At 49.5% G+C, this 20,955-nt stretch overlaps 1 long non-coding RNA gene across 1 annotated transcript in view; it reads left to right on the forward strand.

Moving 5' to 3' along the window:
• The window catches only part of LOC141258394 (uncharacterized), a 132,724-nt gene that overhangs the window by 64,238 nt on the left and 47,531 nt on the right, over positions 1–20,955 (forward strand). The gene's annotated exons all lie outside the window — the stretch shown is intronic.

Consider the following 20,955-nt stretch of genomic DNA (forward strand, 5'->3'; position numbering starts at 1 on the left):
CAAAAATAGGGCGAAGCCCCACGTATTTTTTTTTTAAATTATTTCATGAAATTCATGGAATAATTAAGAAAAAAAGGGCTTCCCTATATTGTTGTGTCCGGCTAGGTACAAATAGGCAGCTGGTGGTTGGGGGCAGCCCGTTCCTGCCTGCTGTACCTGACTGGACACAAATATAGGGCGAAGCCCCACATAATTTTTTTTTAATTATTTCATGAATTTCCTGAAATAATTAAAAAAAAATTGACGTGGGGCTTTGCACTATATTTGGGTCCAGCCAGTTACAGCAGGCAGGAACGGGCTGCCCCCAACCACCAGCTGCCTATTTGTACCTGGTTGGACACAACAATATAGGGAAGCCCTTTTTTTCTTAATTATTCCATGAATTTCATGAAATAATTAAAAAAAAAAAAACGTGGAGCTTCTCCCTATTTTTGTGTCCAGCCAGGTACAACTAGGCAGCTGGGGGATGGAATCTGCAGCGCAGGGAGGCCCAAGCTTTCTGCCCCCCACTGAAAATTGCAGTCCGCAGCCGCCCCGGAAAATGGCGCGTTCATAGAAGCTGGATGCTGTACCTGGCTGGCATACAAAAATATGGCGAAGCCCACGTCAAAAGTTTTGGGAAAAATTAATTAAAAAATAAATAATAATTTAGGGACTGCATCTTTATTAACTCCTCAAATGTCATTTAGTGTTAAAATAATGGATTTATTTAAAAAAAAAATGGCGTGGGATCCCCCATAATTTTAGTCTCTAGCGGAGGTTAAGCAGACGGCTGGGGCAGATGTTTGAAGCCTGGGAAGGGGGTAAAACCCACGGAGCTTCCCAGGCTACTAATATCAGCCCCCAGCTGAATACCTAGCCTTTACTAGCTATTAAAATGGGGGACCCCCCCAAAAAAAATGACGTGGGGTCCCCCCTATTTTAATAGCTAGCACAGGCTAGGCAGACAGCTGGGGGCTGATATTAATAGCCCAGGAAGGGTGCCATGAATATTGGCCCCCTCCCAGGCTAGAAACACCAGTCGTCAGCCGCCCCAGAAATGGCGCATCCATAGGATGCGCCAACTCTGGCACTTAGCCTCGCTCTTCCACGCTGCCCTGGTGCGGTGGCAGGGGGTAATAGTGGTGGGGTTCATGTCAGCGCCAGCTGCCATGAAGCCCAGGTTAGTAATGATGGGCGTCTATAAGACACCCCCATTACTAACCTACAAAGTGTTAAAAAGAAAAAACACACACTACACCCAGAAAAAAATAATTTATTTGAAATTAAACACACAATTTTATTTAATTCTTAGTTTACTAAAAATAATAGTTACCTGTCCACGTTCCTGCGCTGATCTCCCATGCACAGCTGTCACATCTGGAGATGGTGACAGCTGTGCATGGCTGCTGTAAGCTCACGCTGCCGGGAACACGTCCGCTCCCGGCAGCGGGAGCTACTGACTGAGGTCACCGGAGTGCATTCAGTCAGCGCAGCTCCGGAGACCTCCTTTACGGCACTGCTGTACCGTGGGAATTTCTCACTATACAGCAGGGCCGTAAAGCAGCTAACCGGAGCAGCGCTGCCTGAACTCCGGTGAACCCGCTTATGCTGTCATTCTAGCGGCGGCAGCGGTTCAGAGCGGTCACATTCTATGTGGCTGCTCTGAACTGGAGATCTTCGTGGGACACTCGTGGACTACTACGGAGGGGTAAGGATAAGGTTGTGGTTTATTATTTTATATTTTATTACAGGAGATCGATGGCTTCGGGGAATTAGGTGTCTTGGTGAGTATAGGTGTAGTTTTTTATTTTTTACTTTATTTTAGGTGGCGATCGGCGGGGACAGGTAATGTATGAACTAATTTCTTTTAGGTAACCACTGGCCACCAATGACATGTATTTAACATTTATTGGGGACACAGTAGGGCAATTTAAATAGCAGGATCAGTCTGATGGGAACTACTGCTCCCATCGAGCTGATCCTGCTGGCAGGAGTGGACGGGGGACAGACATAGGCCGATGGGAGTAGTAGTGTCACATCGGCCTATGTCTGCCTGCACGCACACACACCGCACACACCCGCACACATCGCACACACACCCCGCACACACACCCCGCGCACACACACCCCGCACACACACACCCCGCACACACACACCCCGCACACACATCGCACACACATCGCACACACACCCCGCACACACACCCCGCACACACACCCCGCACACACACCCCGCACACATCGCACAGACACCGCGCACACCCGCACAAACATCGCGCACACACCCCGCACACACACCCCGCACACACACTAATCATGACGGGTCTGGGAGGTGAGGCTGACCTGTGCGGCCGTGGGAAAGTTCATGTGAGTTCATGCAATGCAGTCAAGCATGAACTCACATGAACCCTCTGAGGGCAACGCGGCGACTTCAAATGAACAGCTGATCGGCATCACCTGATACCTCAGCTGTTCATTTGAAATAAACGGCGGGAAAGCGCAGCACAGAACGGGAAAGCCGGCGGTGAAGTCTTTTCACTGCCGGCTTCCCCGCCCGGGTCCTTCGCTCCCCGCTCCTTGGAGCTGCGCTCCCCGCCCGGTCCTAACTTACGATCGGGATGGGAGGTGGCGAGGGGAGCGGAGGATCGGGGTGGGAGGCTGCGGGGAAGCAGTATGGGGCTGTGTGACTGTTTAAAAGCCGGCGGCTTTATACCGCCCGCCGGCTTTTAAACAATCAGGAGAATTCTCCCCCGCTGGGATGGCATTCTGATGACAGGCTGGATAGCGCTGCCATCCAACTTGTCATCCTTCACAGACACTACAGAGCGCAGGCATTATGGGAACTTCCGATTCCGGTATCCGATATTGTAAAAGTATCGGAATTAAGTATCGGAATTCCGATACCGCGAATATCGGCCGATACCCGATATTACAGTATCGGAATGCTCAACACTATTGGTGAGGTGATTTTAACAAATCATCAAGCTTTTACTCTCCCCACGATGACACAGGGGTAGAAGAGTCCTTTCGGATCCATGATTTGTTCATCTTTATGACCGTGAGTCTGTCTACATTATCAGTGGAAAGCCACGTGCGCTTATCTGTCAGCACACCACCAGCAGCGCTGAACACACTTTCAGACAGAACGCTGGCTGCGGGGCATGACAAGATTTCCAAGGCGTAAGTGGCGAGCTCCGGCCATTTATCCAGATTGGAAGCCCAAAAAGAGCAAGGGTCCAGTGACACAGTCATGGCTTCAATGTTTACTTGGAGATACTCCTGTACCATCGTCTCTAGGCGTTGACTATGTGTCAGACTTCTTGTCTCCTGTGGCCTTGCAAAGGATGGGCTAAAAAAGTGGTGAAATGATTAAGCAAAATTGATGTTACCAGCAGATACTGTGTTTCTGTTACGTTTTGAGTGCTGAACACTTGACGGTCCCACGGTTAGCAAGTTGGAACTGTGAGATTCACTACCTGCACCACTAGTGTTTTGTGGAAAAACACATGTAAGATTCTGCAACAGTCTCTGCTGATACTCCTGCATGCGTGCATCTCTTTCTATGGCAGGAATAATTTCTGCAAATTTACTTTTGTACCGGGGATCTAACAGTGTGGCAACCCAGTAGTCAGGATTATTTCTAATTCTCACAATTCGAGGGTCATGTTGCAGGTAGTGCAGCAAGAAGGCACTCATGTGTCTTGCACATCCAGGAGCACCAAGTCCCTGTTGTGTTGGTGGCGAGGTAACAATCATGCTTCCTTCCTCTGCCCTCTCCCCCCCAACCTCGCACAACAGAAATGTGATCAAGGTCTCCCTCATCTGATGAGTCTTCCATCAGTTCATCCTCCACTTCTTCCTGGGCTCCTGCACCTTCCTCACTAGTTTGGCTGCTACCATGCGCCCTGGTAAAACCATCTCCCCCACCCTCACATGCCTGCCGCCTTGGTGCTGCCGACCCTCTGGACCTTGCAGATGTTAGCCCTTCCGCATACAACTCCTCCTCCTCTACTTCCTCCACCTCCTCTTGTGCCACCACCTGACTCCGAATTCTGTTTAACATGTGCTCCAGCATGTAAATCACTGGAATAGTCATGCTGATAATGGCATTGTCAGCACTAAACATCTTCGTCGCCATTTCAAAACTGTGCAGAAGGGTGCATAGGTCCCTGATCTGAGACCACTCCTCCAGCGTGATTTGCCCCACCTCTGGATCTCGTTGTCCCAGGCTATACGTCAGAACGTATTGCACCAGGGCTTGTCGGTGCTGCCACAGTCGCTGCAACATGTGCAGAGTTGAATTCCACCGGGTAGGCACATCGCATTTTAGCCGGTGAAGTGGCAGGCCCAACGACTTCTGTAGAGATGTAAGTCGCTGAGCTGCGGGATGCGAACGGCGGAAGTGAGCACACAGCGACTGTGCCCTCTGCAGAAGGCCATCTAGTCCGGGATAGTGGGCTAAAAATTGCTGGACAACCAGGTTCAACACGTGAGCCATACAAGGCACGTGTATGACATTGCCCCAGCGAAGGGCCGCACCCAGGTTTGCAGCATTGTCTCACACGGCCTTCCCTGGTTTCAGGTCCAGTGGAGACAACCATTCATGAAACTGGTTCTCCAGAGCTGACCACAACTCCTCAGCTGAGTGACTCACATTTCCCAGACATTTCAAAGTAAAAACTGCCTGATGACGTTGAGCCCTGCAGCCAGCATAGTAAGGAGGTGTGCAGGATCCCTTCTGTGCAGTTAGAAAGCTTGTGGCATGACCAGACAGGCTTTGGGTGCAGGTGGAGGACCGAGAGGAGGTTGAGGAGGCAGAAGCAGTGGAGGAACTTCGAGATAAAGAGGATTGACGCACAACTCGTGGGGACGGCAAGACTTGGACAGCAGCCCCTTGTCCTGCTGTAACCATAGTTACCCAGTGCCCAGTCAGCGACATGTAATGCCCCTGTCCATGCCTACTTGTCCAAGTGTCTGTGGTGAAATGCACCCTGTCACACACAGAGTTTCTCAAAGAAGCGGTGATGTTGTGTGCGACATGCTGGTGGAGCGCAGGCACACCTTTCTTTGAGAAGTAGTGCCGACAGGGCATCTGGTACTGGGGCACTGCGACGGACATAAGGTCTCGAAAATCCTCTGTGTCCACCAGGCAGAAAGGCAGCATTTCTGTAGCCAAGAGCTTGCAGATGGTGAAATTCAACCTCTTAGCTTTCTCAAGGCTAGGAGGAAATGGTCTTTTACTTGTCCACATCTGAGGGACCGAGGGCTGGCTGTTGTGCTTAGACGGGGTTGAGAAGGGTGTCCCCGGCAAACTGCTGGTCTGTGAGGAAGATGCAGGTGGACATGTTATTTTGTCTTGACCCAAAGGTGGTGCTATCGATGTCAGACAGCGCTGAACACCAGCTGGTGTTTCCACCTCCAAAGAAAATGATGACCTGCCAATCACGCTGGCTGTTGCGGGTAAAGAGGTGGCAGGTCTGCGTCCCAAAACAGGCCGCATTGTAGCACACTGAGCTTTCCACTGCAACTTGTGCTTCATGTCCATGTGCCGGTTCATGCATGAAGTACTCAAACTATGTATTTTTTGGCCTCTACTTAGCTTTTGCTGACAAATGTTACAGATAACACGAGTTGGGTCATCTTTATCGATCTGAAAAAATGCCCAGGCTATGCAAGGCTTAGCACCCATGCGACCTGAAGAGCCACCACAACTTGTGGTCAGAGGCAGAGTTGTGTTTGAGGATGCAGTTGTTGACGTGCTTCCAGTACTACGTCTCTGTCCTGGAAGGCGCAACCTGACCTCGTCGTCACTAGCATCCTCCTCCACCTCCTCTGCTGACCTCATCGACTGGCTGACTGGGTTGACAGTAAGTGGGATCTCCAACCTCGTCATCATCACCTTGTGTGTTATCACACCAGTCGTCCTCAGAGCCAACCTCTTCCTGCCCTGACAAAAAACTAAAGTTGTCACTCCAATCAGGTATTTGAGTCTCATCATCGTCTTCCTCATTGTCTCCACCAACAGGAGTTACAGTTTGGGAACGAGGGTCGACATTATGGTCAGAACCTTCTGCGTCTGGTCCTGGATCCGACTCATAAAGATTCTGGGCATCAGTGCAGATCATTTCCTCATCTGAATTCACAGAAGCTCTGGAGCCGACCTCTGATTCCCAGGCTATAGTATGAGTAAACAGCTCTGCAGACTCAACCATCTGTTCTACCCCATACTCAGATGGGCAGCTGGAGACTTGGGAGCTGTGAGGAAGCAAGTGCGATTGGGGTGACACCTCTGAGGACTGGAGTATTTGTGATGTTGAAGTTGAGGTGGAGGAGAGCCCACTTAAAGGAGCACTTGATATCCATTGAAGCACCTGCTGTTTTTGCGCCTCATCTGGAATTTGTAGCGATTGGCGTTGCCGTAAGAAAGGGATCTTATCACATTGTCCGCTAAAAGAAGTAGACATCTTAGTTTGGCTGGAAGATGATCTTTCTTGTGCAGATGTTACTGTTGCTTGAACACCTACCCCACGGACACAACCTTTTTTCCCCTTCCCAACACGCCTATTCCCCTTTCCACCAGCAGCAGGCCTTTTTCCACTCATTTTGGTGGTTAACTAATTCACAACTCTTGAGTTGTTTGCACAAAAAACAATGGATGGGAACCGAGCAGAGCTGAGTGGCCAAACTGTGATATTAGCCCAAAAGTATTGGCTGGGTTAGATGCAGAAAAAAATTATATTGAATTTGCAACCTGGTGGAGGTTAGTATAGATGGATTAATAGAACAAGTCCCACACACTGCTACAAGCCGAAGCCAAAATATTTTTTCAGAGCTAGATGCGGATAAAAATTATATTGAATTTGCAACCTGGTGGAGGTTAGTATAGATGGACTAATAGAACAAGTCCCACACACTGCCACAAGCTGAAATATTTTTTCAGAGCTAGATGCAGAAAAAAATTATATTGAATTTGCAACCTGGTGGAGGTTAGTATAGATGGACTAATAGAACAAGTCCCACACACTGCTAGAAGCTGAAATATTTTTTCAGAGCCAGATGCAGATAAAAATTATTTTGAATTTGCAACCTATAGAACAAGTCCCACACACTGCTACAAGCCAAAATATTTTTTCAGAGCTAGATGCAGAAAAAAATTATATTGAATTTGCAACCTGGTGGAGGTTAGTATAGATGGACTAATAGAACAAGTCCCACACACTGCTGCAAGCCGAAGCCAAAATATTTTTTCAGAGCTAGATGCAGATAAAAATTATATTGAATTTGCAACCTGGTGGAGGTTAGTATAGATGGACTAATAGAACAAGTCCCACACACTGCTACAAGCCGAAGCCAAAATATTTTTTCAGAGCTAGATGCAGATAAAAATTATATTGAATTTGCAACCTGGTGGAGGTTAGTATAGATGGACTAATAGAACAAGTCCCACACACTGCTACAAGCCGAAATATTATTTCAGAGCTAGATGCAGAAAAAAATTATATTGAATTTGCAACCTGGTGGAGGTTAGTATAGATGGACTAATAGAACAAGTCCCACACACTGCCACAAGCTGAAATATTTTTTCAGAGCTAGATGCAGAAAAAAATTATATTGAATTTGCAACCTGGTGGAGGTTAGTATAGATGGACTAATAGAACAAGTCCCACACACTGCTAGAAGCTGAAATATTTTTTCAGAGCCAGATGCAGATAAAAATTATTTTGAATTTGCAACCTGGTGGAGGTTAGTATAGATGGACTAATAGAACAAGTCCCACACACTGCTACAAGCCGAAATATTTTTTCAGAGCTAGATGCAGATAAAAATTATTTTGAATTTGCAACCTGGTGAAGGTTAGTTTAGATGGACTTATAGAATGATGCTATGCCCAAAAGGTTTTACTTCACTAGGTGCAGTAAAAAAAATTGTATTTTATACACAGGTGGTATAGCTTGCAACACAGATAGGCTACTCCACTGACTAACACACACTGCAAGAGGCCAAAAAGGATTTGCTTTGCTAGATTTAGCCAAATGCTGTGAAAAAAACTTGCACAGCACTAAAACAGACCTGCCTGGCAAAAAGTGATAGGAACTGATGTAACCTAGCCCTCAAAAGGACTGCAATTACAATTAGTCTTTACTCCCAACCTATTTAAGAGCACAGACCTGCCTGATAAAAGTGATAGGAACTGATGTAACCTAGCCCTGAAAAGGACTGCAATTACAATTAGTCTTTACTCCCAACCTATCTATGTAAGAGCACAGACCTGCCTGATAAAAGTCGTAGGAAATGATGTAACCTAGTCCTTAAAAGGACTGCAATCACAACTATTCCCTACTCCCAAGCTATCTGTAGATTTGTGTGAAAATTGGCTTGAAATTAAGAAAGTATAGCGCACACAGCAACAGCGGTGCCGTCTAACACGCAGCTGCAGCAGTGAGAAAATGGTGGCGATGGGGAAAATGGCTGGGTCTTATAGGGCAAGGACATGTGACATACACTGCCAATGACACATGCCCTTGCTTGTGTGAAAAAAAGCACTTCGCTCCGTGTGTGCGCTGCTGATAGGCTGACAGATTGCACCTCCCCACTGTAAATGCGGGAAAGAGAAAAAGAAATGGAGTCTTCATTATTTCTGCAGAGATCCATCCCCTGCCCCTCCCCCCGCCCCGCTGTACACTCAAACTGCGTATTAACATTAATTTTCAGCATTACTGAGAAAAAATCCAGTTATGATTTTGGTGCACGAACAGTTATCGAACATAACCTCGAACAGCCGAATTTTTTTCAAATTGTTCGTGTTCGCCGAACGGCTCGAACACCGCCCAAAACAGCTCGAATTTGAGATTGGCGAACAGTTCGAGTCGAACACCACTCATCTCTAGTCTTGAGGTAGAAGAAAGGCACGGTTTCACATAAAACCAATATGGAGCACCTAAAGAGATGCAAACTATTTACACTAGAAAGAGTTTGTCTGCTGCAAGTCCGCAGGGACACGTGTCTCTAGAAAATCAAAATAAATATAATGTAATAAAACAAGCAACATAACTCAACTGTAACAGCAGCCGGGGGCTGCTCAGTCCATGTGTCCCCGCCGGGGAAAGGGCTCATTCCTCCCGATGGAGGCTAGCTAGTCCTCTGCAGAGGAGTGCGCAGGGGCCTCGCTCCTGGACACTTTATGGTTATCCAGGGCATACCAACCTCGCTCTCCATGATGGCGGGTGTACGTTACCATGTCACCCACGGCGAGACTCCGGCCAGGGTGTCCCTTCTTGAGCTGGGGCTCGACGTCACGCATGTTAAAGAAGACATCCCGCTCAAGCCCGGGACTCCTTAGGAAGCCCCATCCTGCCTCCCGGTGGAAGCGGACCATCTGCCCTTCTTCACGGGGGCTTGGGCTGGACGCCTCCCTCTGGCGGGCCCTGAACTTGGCAGCTTTGGCCCGCACTTGAAGCTGCTCACAGCGAAGCTCCCGTTCCTGCTGCTCCCGACTCAGCTGCTGGATTTGCTGGGAGCAATACTCGCTCCTCCTCTGAGCTTCAGCTCAGGTCTCCCTGGGGAAGCCCATTAGGTCGCCCACCTGGTTTTCCCAGGACCACTCTTCTGCCGCCGGGCAGATAACGGTGGGGGCCGGAGGCGGCATTAGGGGTTGCTGCAGCAGGCCCGAGTATGCGGACCAGTCCGGGTTGGGGCCTGTGGACCCCCATGCAGATCCGGGTTCCACTGGGCCGGAAGGTAAGAGACCATGGAGGTCTCCGGCGATGGTGGCGGTTTGGAGCTCCGCGTAAAGGCTTCCTCCCAGGATACCGAACCTGGGAACTGGCACTCGGACCACAGGTCCAGGAGGGGCTCGGCCTGTTCTGCGGCCGGGGTAAGGGCTTCCGACTCACCCGATGCTAGGCCGCAGGCGCCCTCCAGGGACTCTTCTTCTGGGGCAGCCGCCTCTTGGGTCAAGGCCTCACTCCTTTGCCGCTGCTCCTCTCGCTTCCGCATAGCCGCCTCCATGAACTCCTGGGCCAGTTTGGTCGGTCCATAGCTGGGGACCGCAGGGGCTCCCAGGTGGGGATGGGGTCTGGCTCTGTCTCCACCGGCATCCATCGTCGCTGCTCGTGGTGACGATGCTGGAACTCACACAACAATGGCCGCACCGCTTCGTCTCCACCTCTTTTTGGGGCGGCTCTAAGACTGCAGGCCGTCTGGCACTCCCTCGGACGTCCCCTCCGGGGTGATGGACACTACCCCGCGGACAGTCTGTAATGGAAAGGGCGGTCTTAGCGCCATTGGGGAGCCAGGCCGACGATGGAAGGTGCTGAGACGCTGTCCTTCCCTCACATTATGGCGTCCGTTCGTCTTGAGCGGGCGCCATTTTAAGTGGAAAACGACAGTCTGTTAAGAAAGGCATGCAGTACCCGGTAACAATGGGCACTCTTCTCCGTTGCTGCGGGCACGAGATCCTGCCGACTACGCCAGGTTGTGACTCCTCGAACGTCCGGTGTAAGCCCTTTTAGTTCATTCACCCTAGGTGTTGGGGGACTCGGTGTCGGGCCCTGTTATGGAGAGATGGGATGCAGCCGTGGGCCGGACCCGACCCGTGCTCAGGGCCGTCACATTAAAAGGAAGATGTTGTGGGCTTACCCGGGTTGAGTGGCTAATTAACGACTACGCCACCTGTGGTGCCTGGTGAAGGGCCACCAGCGCCGCTGCAGTCCACTGAGGCACGGTGTTATGGTGGCCAAAGTTCTTACTACTCCCCACAGGCGGAGCGAGGCCTCAGGGCAGAGGGACAGGATAGAGGGGGTAGTAGTTAAGGAGAAGGGATCCCACGTCCCGCTGTGTGACGCAGAAATAACAATCCGGAGGCCATAGGGGTGAACTTCCAAGGCTTTACTCACTTAGATGGCAAAGGAAGGCGACTCCTTGCTCCCAGCGGAGTCCTGCGCTCACCAGAGACGGGGGTCCGACAACCTCCGAGTAAGTCCAGCATTCAGTCGGGACCCTACAGCAGAGTGTTCCTGAACTACAAACCAATTCCCTTCCTGTCCGTGTGTGTGCAAATAGGCCGGGTCTCCCTCTGAGCTCCTCTCAGAACAAGGGCACGGGGGCAGCTCCGCTCCGTCCGATACCCGGTGGGATCCTCTGGGCCTAACCGGGCTTTCCCGTCCAGGATGTAGCGTAGCAAGGTCGGGTGTCGGGGGCCTGTACCTCTCTTGCAGCCGGAGTCCCTCTGAATATATCAGATAGGAGAGGACAGGTGGCGTACACTGCTCCGTCTGCATCCTGCCTGGGATCCATTTGCTGTGGAGCCACACTCTTAAGCTCTGGGCCTTCTTGATTATGGTCCTTGACCGGGTTGAGACATTCTTTATCTGCAACCTGCCCCTCGACCCCAAGGCTAAGGTGCGAGGGCCGTGTCCCCATCCACTGTAGGTCCACACAGGATCCACTCTCAGGGAGGGAGATCACAATCGAAGAACAGTCAAAGAACACAGAGCCAAGATGGCAGTCTATTAAATATCAAATCTAAAGTGTAACTAACTTGTAAGTCCTCCACCCTCACCCACTAACTGGTTCCTACCACTTTGTGTTCCCAAGTCTCCCTGTAACCAGGGGAGCAGCACCTAGTGCATACTAGCTCCCCCTGGTGGAGAAATGTGGTGTTGGATGCAAAAGGTTGGGTCACAACTATCACACTGGCCTTACCTCAGAGGAGGAACACTACACTCCATTAAAGAAGTGCAGCGTCCCTGTGGTGGTCGAACCCTCAGGGGCACCACAGAAGCGCATCATGTTCTTGACACCACAGATGCATCTGACGCGCCCCCTGGGCCGCGTGGGGAACCCGGAACTGGGCCTTTTGTGGGACGCTGGGGGTTGTAGTCACCGTGGCGGCGACCCGGTCCCATGGCTCAGGGTGGTCAAACCAGTGGCAGTCTATTTGTAAGGTTTTAGGTTAATTGTCCGACTACGCCACCTGTGGATTGCGGTCAGGATGTACCGCCGCTGCGAGGCAGACCGCTGAGGCTGGTGTTAGATGCGCAGCAGAGAATGGGATGACTCCCCACGGGAGGAGTATAGCCTCAGGGCAATGAGTGTGGATGATGGGAGTGATGGTGCTTTACTGATGATAATAAGGCAGACCCTCCCGGGAGTACTGGCTAGCATAAGAGGCTTGGTCAGTCTGTGAGCAAGCAGGAGCTCCCGTGGCCAGGTGGAGTTGTAGGCCTCCCCGTCTGTCTGCACTCTTCCTGGCTACCTTGCTATAAGCGGGTGATAGTAGCCCACGTCCCTGTGTGTACCGTGTAGTGCTCACCCATATGGCTGGTGACTTGGGGCCTTCTGTTAGCCTCTGCTCCTCGATGGCGGTGCTGGTCCCTTGCTTGTGACTGAGCCTCCGGGCTTCTATGGCCAGAGGACCTGGAATCCCCTGCCGGCTGGGTTCTGCTGTTGGACTTAGAGATCCTTACAGCCTCGGACTCCGGTGTCCAGTACTTAGATTCTTCTGCCAGGGCGAGCTCTGCTCAGCTCCAGCCCCTGGTCTTCAGCTCCTGCTCCTACCGAGCTCCTCGCTGTTACTTTCCCTGTGTCTGCTTGTTCTCCTCTAACCCCACCCCAGACCCAGTTTATAAGGGCAGATTCCTCCCCTCCCAGGACTGGGCAGGAGATGTTGCATGCTTAAGGGCTCCTGACCAGGAAACCTCCCACTTGCTCTCAGACGTAATATTTCTATTACTGTGGTAACCAGACCCCTGGGGTGCCACACATCGGGAGCAGGGTCCACACTTACTGCAGAACATGACATAACTCCCAAACGTGTAACCAAGCTGCCACCAAAGATCAGAGAATACTTTGTGATGACTAGAGATGAGTTCCGTGACAACCTAGATGATTTATGGGGCAGAATTGATCAGTATTTAGTTGCTCTTCAACGCTCTAACAGTGATGCAGTAGATATAACCACCACATTGAATCATTTATTTGCCGCCTATGATCACTACCAGAGACTGTCTGCAAAGCACATACTATACCTGAGTAACTGTGACATGGATGATGCCCAAGCAGAGCTAGCTGAAAGGGAGAGTCTACTCAAGGAAAAGACTGTACTAGTGCAAGTTGCTCAGGTTAATACAGAACTCCGCATCACAAACCTCCAAGAGGTTAGGTCATGTTGTACAACGTCAACCAAAATAACATCTCGATCTTCCAGATCATCTCACTCTAGGAAGTCAACATTGTCTAACAAGCTGCTGGAAATCCATGTGACTGCAGAAGAAGCTAGAATTAGAAGCTCCTTTGCTAGGAATGAAACAGAGATAGACGCCCAATTAAAAAATCCGGAAACAGAGATGGAAGCCCAATTCAAGCGGAAAGGGAAGAAGCAGCAGCCCTAGCTAAACTTAAAGCCCTTGAACAAGCACTAGGTCAACACACTGGTATGGACAGCTTAAATCCAGGGGTGATCCAAGACCCAGCTGATCACACGACTGAATACGTGCTAAGACATTTACCATCTGTGTTACACTGGACGGGCGTGACTAAGCAGCTACCTTGGTGTTCACTGGAGCCTTTAGTGGTGAGGTCAGGCTTGTGCAGCAGGTAGCTGCCAGGTAAGACTCCAGGGCGATGCCCGGCAGTAGCTGCCGACCTCAAAGGGCAGAGACATACTTCAGATTCTCAATAGGGCAGGATGGCCACTTAGGACAAGTTCAGACTGTGCCGACAAGAAGACCACTGGGAAAGGTTCACACTGTGCAAACAGGACAGCCACTGGGACAGGTTCACACTGTGCAGACAGGCCGGCCACAGGGACAGGTTAAGGCTGTGCTGACACGACGAACACAGGGACAAGTTCAGACTATGCTGACAGGACAGCCACAAGGTGTCACAGGTGTATCAAGTGTGACAGACGGTCGCTCTGGATCCGGCTGTACAAGGTCGCTGCGCTTGGCATTGCAGACACCTTCTTGATCCTCTCATCTCTGTAATGTAGTGATATCCTTCTTCCTTTAGGACCCAGCAGCGACCTCCACCTTCTGCTGCTGACTGACACTGTCTCAGGTGTGTTAGAGGTAACAGTCGGTTGCAGGTGATCTTTACCTTTGGCATTACAGACATCTACTTAGAGGCTGTCTCTAGGACCCAGTGGCTACCTTCCTCTGGCTAATTAACTCCCTGGCCTGGGTGTATAAATACCTGGTGTGTTCTAGAGGGAGGTGCCTGCGATATTCATTATTCCTTGTGAAGGCTTAGCAAGACCAGTACCTTTTCCTCTCTGGAGCTTGAGGACGTGTTTGTTCATTTGTCTGGAGTCATCTAAAGCTAAGAACTTTTCCCCTGTTTGTCCTTCCTTGTTGTCTATGGTGTTTGGAGGAGATCGACTAGTTCTCATCTCCTACCTTCCCTGGCTTGGGCCAGGCGCCGGGGAAAGACAGGGTGAGGTACGCGTGCGGCGATAGGTTGAGGGCCAATATGGGGACGTTAGGGGAGACAGGGTAATGCTGGATCGGCCTATGAGGTCTCCACTTTCCTCCCTTTCCCTGGAGTCTGGGCTTCCTTTCCCTCTTCCCTTTGTCTTGCCCTGGGTCTTTCCCACACCTTGCGTGACATTATCACCGGCCGAGCACATTTTGAAAAGGAAAAAAAAAAACCTGACTTTTTTTTTCTCTGTGTGTTTTTGGGCGTGGACTTTTTTTTTCCTTTTCTCTCTTGGTTCAGTGCGGAGTTCGCAGAGCAGTTCCGCCATCTGTCTCTGGAGGTGAATAACCTCCGCTGTGAGGTTCAGCAGCAGCATCAGCGGTTACAGGTCACCAATGTGGGGGTCTCTGCAGGTAGACCTGTCCAGCCTGAACCCAAAGTTGCCCTCCTGGAAAGGTTTTCAGGAGGTAGGGACAAGTTTTTCATATTTAAGGAGGCATGCAAATTGTATTTTAAACTTCGTCCTTCCTCCTCCGGAAATGAGGAGCATCGGGTTGGTATTGTGATCTTTCTACTGCAGGAAGATCCACAGTCGTGGGCGTTTTCCTTACCGCAGGACTTGGTTTGTCTCCAGTCTGTGGAGGGGTTTTTCGGGGCTCTGGCCCTCATCTATGATGACCCTGACCTAGTCTAGGCTGCGTCGCCTTCAGCAGGGAAATCCGTCAGTGGAGACGTACAGTTCAGAATTCCGTACATGGGCAACGGATTCCAAATGGAATGACTCAGCCCTTAGAAGTCAATTTTGTGAGGGGCTTACTGAAAAGTTGAAAGATGCCTTGGCAGTATGTGGAACCCCGTAGTCATTGGAAGCTGCCATGTCGTTGGCCATACTTCTTGATAGATGCCTACGGGATAGACAGGTCCACATTCTCCGGGGCCTTCTTGTTGGGGTTGTGCACCTCTGCCGGGGGAGCGGTCTGGAGGTGAACCAGTACTGTGGGAGGTGGAGGAACCCATGCAGTTAAGGGGTGTCTCTACATCATATATCTCCCCGGAGATTCTCAGGTAAAAAGGCGTATGTTTTTTTGTGGAAAAAGGGACGTTTTCAATTCCTAAACAAAAGGAGACTCTATTAACTCTTGGTAGTGTGGAGTTGGATAAACAAAAGGTTCATTTGTTACCAACCTGCAGTTCCCACTTTGTGCTGTCAGCAGAGACCGAGAAAATTTCTGTGTTTGTTGACAGTGGAGCCGGAGTCAGCATGGTTGATGCTGAGTTTGTGAAAACTCATGGTCTTGCTTGCTGTGCTTTAGCTGAACCTATTTCCATCTTTGTCATTGACTCAGCGCCACTTGCACAGAAAGCATTTACTCAGATTGTACATAATGTAAAACTGAGGGTGGGGTCAGTTCATTGTGAAATAATCCCTTGCTATGTCCTGGACAATCTTTCCACACCTATTGTTTTGGGTATTCCTTGGCTTGTCAAACATAATCCGTTGGTGGATTGGCAAATCGGGGAGATTATTGAATGGGGAGATTACTGCCATGAGAACTGTTTAAATATTTCCCTTGCTACTGTCTCTATGGAAATATTACCTGCTTTTCTGTCTGGTTTTGAGGATGTTTTTTCTGAGAGGGGGTGTCAGGATTTGCCTCCTCATTATGCTTATGACTGTCCTATTAACCTGACCCCTGGAGCTAAACTACTGAAGTCCAGACTGTGTAATCTTTCTGGCCCTGAGAGACAAGCCATGAAGGATTTCATTGTGGAAAGTCTGGAGAAGGGACATATCAGACCTTCATCTTCGCCCCTTGGCGGCAGGATTCTTCTTTAGATTTCCGGGAATTAAATAAAATTACCGTACGTGATCCATACCCTTTCCTCGGATTCCTGATTTGTTCAGCCAGGTTGTAGGAGCTAAGGTATTCTCCAAGTTGGATTTAATGGGAGCCTACAATCTGGTTAGCATCAGAGAGGAGGACGAATGGAAAACAGCGTTCAATACCCCGGAAGGACATTTCGAGAGTCTGGTTATGCCTTTTGGTTTGACCAATGCACCTGCAGTATTCCAGCATTTCATCAATTATATTTTCCATCATTTGGTGGGGTGGTTTGTGGTAGTCTATCTGGACGATATTTTGGTTTACTCACCTGATTTTAAGACATATTGGGGGCATGTTAAGCAGGTGCTCCAGATATTAAGGGATAACAAACTTTATGCCAAACTGGAAAACTGTTGATGAGGTGCAGTTTTTGGGGTACTTGTTGTCATCAGGTTTTCGGATGCATCCAGAAAAGATCCGTGCTGTCCTTGATTGGGAATATCACGAGAACCTGAAGGCTCTACATTGTTTTCTGGGCTTTACTAATTTTTATCGGAAATTCATCAAAACTTGCTCTGTTATTGTGAAACCCCTTACTGACATGACTAAGAAGGGGTCTGATTTTTCTAAATGGTCGGATCCTTCCCTCCAGGCTTTTTCTTCCTTAAAGAATCATTTTGCGACTTCACCTATTCTGCCATTTCTGGCCTCCATTGAAATTTTGTTGCAGTGTGTCAGTGAAGTTATTGACTTGAGGTCGCTGTTAAAAATAGTTACCTACAGGCCAGCTATTTAAAACTGTAGTTTTCCGTCACACGTATCACATATGACTGCGGTTCAAATCCAGCCATTTGTAGTGAACTTGGAAAATATTGTCCTCCATTTAAAATGGGCAAGGAGCGTGGCAACTGATGGTGCATGCAGAGGACGAGGCCGAAGCCATGGGCTAGCTGAAATTGTGCCACAACAAACACCCACATCTTCTCGCTCGACCTTCCTGTCCCAATTAATAGGGGACCGCAGAACACCAATATTGAACACAGAGCAGTGAGAAAAGGTTATTGGTTGGATAGCAGATAAGGCTTCCAGTCAATTAGCCACCACCACCACCACCACCCTGTCTTCCACATGGTCAAGTCTCAGTAGCCGTGAGTCTGGACTGCATATTCCTCACTCCTTCCTTCCACAATGCCAAGTGCCCTGAGACAACTGATCCCACACTTGGACACTCCGAAGAGCTGTTCACTTTTCCATTTATAGATTCGGGCCTCTCGCCTAGTCCACTTGAAGCGGGTCAAGAGGAGATCGCATGTAGCGATGCCCAAATATTTGAGCAGCCACGGTCACACGAAGGCGACGGTGGGAAACTGTCATAAGAGGTGGACGATGTTGAGACACAATTGCCAGAAAATCAGGAGGAGGACCAGGGTGCGGAAGTGGAAGACGAGGTAGTGGATGATATAGTAACTGACCCAACCTGGCAGAGGGACATACAGAGCGAGGACAGAAGCACACAGGGGGAGGGAGGCGTAGCACCACGACAGGCAGGAAGAAGCACTGTGGTGGCCGCAGACAGAAGGTGGGCAACTGCTCCCCGTAACATCAACACGGCGGAAGTTGCCAGTACAACTGTTAGGTCTTCCCGAGTCTGGTTGTTTTTTAAAGACTCTGCCAATAATCCCAGAAAGGCCATTTGCACCACCTGCCAGGCCAGCAACAGCAGGGGTATCAAAACTATCAGCCTGACCACCACCAGCATGATCAGGCACATGGCAGCAAAGCACCTGACTAAGTGGGCTGAACCCCAGGGTCCAGGAACAGTGTCTGTGGGTGGCACCACTGCTTCTTCTGCTGTTGTGCGTACAAGCCAATCCTCTGTCCATGGGGCATGCGAAGATGCCTCCTGCCCTGCACCTTACATTGCACACTCTCAACTAGCACCATCAGCAAGCATGTCCACGTCCTTGACCCAGTGCAGCGTTCAGTTGTCCCCAGTCCTTGGAACACAAGTGCAAATACTCAGCCAACGTCCCACAGGCCACACTACTAAATTCACACATTTCGAGACTGCTTGCGCTCGAAATGTTGCCTTTTAGGCTTGTGGAGACCAAAGCTTTCATCACCTGATGGCGGCGGCCGTTCCTCGGTACTCGGTCCCCAGCCGCCACTATTTCTCCCTGCGTGCCGTCCCCGCATTACACGAGCACGTGTCCCACAACATTAGCCTGCCCTCAACAACGCAGTTACTGGGAAAGTCCACCTAACCACAGACACGTGGACAAGTGCTTGTGGGCAGGGATGGTACATCTCGCTAACGGCACACTGTGTTAACATAGTGGAAGCCGGGACCCAGTCGGACCTTGGGACAGAACACGTCCTCCCGACGCCGAGGATTGCAGGCCATAAGTCAATCAGGGTTCCCATAACATTCTACAGCACCTACACCTCCTCCTCCTCTTCAGCATCCATCTCCAAAATGACCACATCAGTTGCAAGCTTGATGCACTGCAGCACTGCCTCGGCCAAGTGGCAACAGGCTGTGCTGAAGCTAATATGCTTAGGTGACATGTCTCTTACAAGGGGCATTGGAGTGCCTCTAAATTTTTGACAGCTTTTGCATTCACTGCATAGGCAAACACTATGGGAGACAAACTTCCTAATAATGGGAACATTGTTTTAGGAGGCTCTCTGACCTCTACGTCTCTTGCAAGGGGCATTGGAGTGTCTCCAAATTTTTGGCAGCTTTTGCATTCACTGCATAGGCTAACATTATGGGAGACCCACTTCCTAATAATGGGAACATTTTTTCATGAGGCCCTCTACGTCTCTTGCAAGGGGCATTGAAGTTCCTACAAATTTTTTGCAGCTTTTGCATTCACTGTATAGGCAAACACTATGGGAGACTAACTTCATAATTATGGGAGCATTGTTTTTAGGAGGCTCTCTGACCTCTACGTCTCTTGCAAGGGGCATTGGAGTTCCTCCAAATTTTTGGCAGCTTTTGCATTCACTGCTTAAGCAAACACTATGGGAGACCCACTTCCTAATAATGGGAACATTTTTTCATGAGGCCCTCTATGTCTCTTCCAAGGGGCATTGGAGTGCCTCCAAATTTTTGGCAGCCCTTGCACTCACTGCATACGCAATAACAGTATAGGAGACCCACTCGTTCTTAATGGGAACAACAAAGCATAGCAGGCTGATTGCCCTCTAACAATAGCGAATGGCCAACTGCTGGCCCTTTAAGAATAGTAAGGGACGCCTGATGGTCCTATAAAAATAGGCTTTGTGACTTTCAGAGTCCCTCCATCATAAATGAAACAGGATGTGTCTGATGATGTGTCACACACCACATGGCCAGATAAGGTTGTAAAATGTTAAAATTACATTTCCCGGTGAATGCATTTGTCTTGGTTGAAAGCAATGCAAAAGTGCAAAAATGCATCAAAAACGCTACATGTGAACATAGCCCAAGGTGTGGAGGAGCATTTTTGTTTTTGGTTATTTATTTTGCCTTATATACAAGTGATTACCCTGGAAAGGATGTTCCTCAACATATTTCCCAGGAAAATCCATTTTGGTTTAGTTTTTGTATGTTTTATTGCGAGTCCGTAAAAATGCCGTAATAGTTCTGACAACATTGTTGACAGCAGTGACTTGGGAGTCAGAAATGCTTCCAGGGATCTTCCCCATGTTGTTCCCATGTCATTTGAGCACTGTTCCCATCGATTTGGGTAATTTTTAGGCCCTCTGCAGACCGCTGGGGGGAGTCGCCGGAAAAATGCTCGAGTTTCCCATAGACTTACAGTGGGTTCGTTGCTCGGGTCGAGTACCCGAGCATTTCAATTTGCTCGACCCAAGCAACGAGCACCCGAGCATTTTAGTGCTCGCCCGTCACTAATCGAGATGTGATTGAACACGTATCTGCTTGTAGTATTTGCGTGCGTTCTAAGGTTTCGCATACCCGTCCGTCTGGTACTCTTCTTCCGCTACCTATCCCTAGTAGGCCATGGACACACTTATCCATGGATTTTATTACTGACCTACCGGTTTCTGCATGCAAAATGGTGGTTTTGGTGGTAGCAGATAGGTTCAGTAAAATGGTTCATTTCGTTGCATTGCCTGCACTTCTAAATGCCAAGACACTTGCTCAGGTGTTCATAAATGATATCGTGAAGCTTCACGGGTTTCCCTCTGATATGGTGTCAGATCAGGGGACCCAGTTTGTTTCCAAGTTCAGGAAGGCTTTCTGTTCTCGACTAGGGGTGCAGCTGTCCTTTTTCTCTGCCTTCCACCATCAGTTGAATGGACAGACCGAGCGTGTCAATCAGAATTTGGAGACCTACCTCAGGTGTTTCGTTTCCGAAAATCAGGAGGATTGGGCATCCTACCTACTGCTGGCAGAATTAGCCATTAATAATCATCGCCAAGAAACCACTGGCAGGTCACCGTTCTTCGGTACATACAGTTATCACCCACAGATTGGTACCTTTAGAGGGGGAGGAGCTTCAGGAGTTTCTGAGGAGGAACGGTTTGCTTCGTCGCTCTCCTCGGTATGGCAGAGTGTTCTGAGTAATTTAAAGATCATGGGAGACAGGTATAAACGTATGGCTGACAGAAAACGCTTTGCCAGGTCCGGACCTGAATGTTAATGACTTTGTTTGGTTGTCTACCAGGAATACAAGATTGAAAGTTCCTTCTTGGAAGCTGGGACCTAGGTTTATTGGTCCCT

The sequence above is a fragment of the Phyllobates terribilis genome, unplaced genomic scaffold (genome assembly GCF_046119375.1).
Source record: "Phyllobates terribilis strain yellow unplaced genomic scaffold, ASM4611937v1 Scaffold_3__8_contigs__length_932513732, whole genome shotgun sequence".
NCBI lineage: Eukaryota > Metazoa > Chordata > Amphibia > Anura > Dendrobatidae > Phyllobates > Phyllobates terribilis.